At 33.8% G+C, this 2,421-nt stretch overlaps 1 non-coding gene across 1 annotated transcript; it reads left to right on the plus strand.

The window, feature by feature from the left end:
• Positions 1-1,084: 1,084 nt before the first annotated feature.
• LOC131873844 (small nucleolar RNA R20) lies at positions 1,085-1,175 on the plus strand. The gene has a single exon (XR_009371733.1). It is a non-coding gene; the product is annotated as a small nucleolar RNA R20 (small nucleolar RNA).
• The last annotated feature ends 1,246 nt before the right edge of the window (positions 1,176-2,421 follow it).

A 2,421-nucleotide genomic window follows, 5' to 3' on the forward strand; every position in this document is an offset into this window, starting at 1 on the left:
TACTCATATCTCTCAATCCAAAGTATGACACCAAAATCTCTGCCATTGAAGAAGCCAAGGATCTGACCACCTTGTCTATGGATGAATTGTTTGGTTCTCTGTTAGACTATGAGATAAGAACAATAAGTGTTGAACCTTAAAAGAGAGAGTCTACTTTCAATACCAAACAAAAAGGAAAAGAAAAAGATAAAAAATGAGGATTAAAATGACTCTGATACTACTGTATCAAACTTTGTAAAAAATCTCAAAAGAGGTTTAGGAAAGTACAAAGGTAAGCTGCCTTTCAAAAATTTTAATTGTGGCAAGATTGGACACTTTGCATCTAAGTGTTCTTATGGAGAAAAGGATGAATCTGAAAAGAAAAATAGGAAAGCTTTTGGAAAGGAAAAGATGAAGAATTCTTATACTTGCCAAGGAGAAGAAGTTTTAGGAGAAAGAGCAGTCTTTACACATTTGAAGATAATTCCTCTGATGAAGAAAATATCTTTAAAGATTGCTGTAGTGAAGGTGAAAGAGAAGTCAATCTCTTTATGACACAAGAAGAGTTATCTGATGAAAATATTGTTTATGATGAAGAAGAGTAAATTGAAGCTAAAGTAGACCTTGAAGGTGAACTAGTGAGTGCACTAAAAAAACTTAGAAAAGTGAGAAAGGAATATAAAAAGTACAATAATGCAGCTACTGAAGAATAAGATCTTTGAAATAAATCACTTGAGGAATCAAAGACAATAATTTTTAATTTGAAAATCCAATTGGAAGAAGCAAAAATAATGTATGAGGTAACAAAACCAGATTTAGAAAAGAAGAATAAGGAGTGTCAAAAACTGGAAGAAGATCTTGAAAATATAAGAAAGGAATTGGAAAAGAATAAGGATAAACTTAACATGAGGATTAAGTATGGTGGCATTACTGAATTATTAGACAAAATGTTAAGTAAGAAAAAGCACGCCAAGGATATTAACGGTGTTGGTTTTGAGAAGGGACAATGTTCTAACAGTAAAGACTCATCAAGCAAGGAGATACACTTCACCTCTTCAAGTGAAAGTGAAGTCAAACAAACATTCACAACTAGCAAGCCCAATGAGAAGAAGACATATGCTATTTCTACAAAAAATCTGTCAAGGAACCAACATGTTGAACCTAAAAGAAAATCCAATGTTGATAATGGATGCTTCACAAAGGTCAATGATACAAGAAGGAAGAGCTCAAAAAGACTGAACTATGCTTCTCCAAGAAGACCAATGAGAAACAACTTCAACAGTGACTAGTATGTACCTCAATTCCATGGATACTGCTATAAATGTAATACTTATGGTCATAGAATTGTTGATTGTAAGATTATACATAGATCTCCACCTAGTTTTGAAAGTAGAAATCAATTTTCTGCTCTTAGGGATATGAATGTTATTTGTTATCAATGTAGTGGGTATGGTCATAGGAGTTATGAATGTAGGAGAATTTTTTCTCAGTCCTACAATAGTTTTTCAAATTCATCATTCAATGTAAATGTTAAATGCTATTATTGTAAAAACTTGGGCCACATTGTAAAACATTGTAAGCTTAAGGCATCTAAGAAAAAGAAGTCAGTGTCAACATCTGAACCTAATGCAAAACCATAATAGAATGGGACAACATAAAGGAAGATAGAGACCAAACAAGTTTGGGCAGAGAAAGACAAAAACAAAAGAGTAAAATTTGATTGTACAAACTGCCTTACGTGATGAAAGGAAAAACTTGTGGGTAGTAGACAGTGGCTGCTCCAACCACATGACTGGTGATAAGAAGAATTTTATAAAGTTTGAAGACTGGAATGGAGGCTCAGTAAGGTTTGGAGACAATTCATCAGTCAAAATAAAGGGTAAAGGTACTCTAAACATAGATGGTAAGCTGAAAGCTCATGATGTTTATTATGTGGAAGGTCTAAAGCACAATTTGCTGAGTGTTCGAGTCAAATGTGTGACAAAGGATATAAGTTTACATTTGATTCCAAAGGCTGTGAAATCAGAAGAGAGTAATGGTAATTTGGTTGCAGAAGGTAAGAGAACAAATGGAAATGTATACAACTTGAAGGAATTCTTTGAGTCTCAATGCATGATGGGACAATTTGATGAGAGTTGGATATGGCATACAAGGTTAGGACACATTAATTTTGACAATTTGGTCAAAGTGAGCAACAAAGGATATGTAAGGCACATACCATAGATTATCAAACCTGCGAGCACCTTTTGTGATGAGTGTCAAAGAGGAAAGCAAACTAAAGTAAGCTTCAAGACTAAATAATACTCAACTACAAGGCCACTAGAACTTGTTCATAGTGACTTATGTGAGCCTACATGGACAAGAGCCCTTAATGGAGAAAGATAATTCATGTTACTTATAGATAATTCTTCTAGGATTACATTGGTCACTTTCTTGCAAGAC

Source organism: Cryptomeria japonica, chromosome 2, assembly GCF_030272615.1.
Source record: "Cryptomeria japonica chromosome 2, Sugi_1.0, whole genome shotgun sequence".
NCBI lineage: Eukaryota > Viridiplantae > Streptophyta > Pinopsida > Cupressales > Cupressaceae > Cryptomeria > Cryptomeria japonica.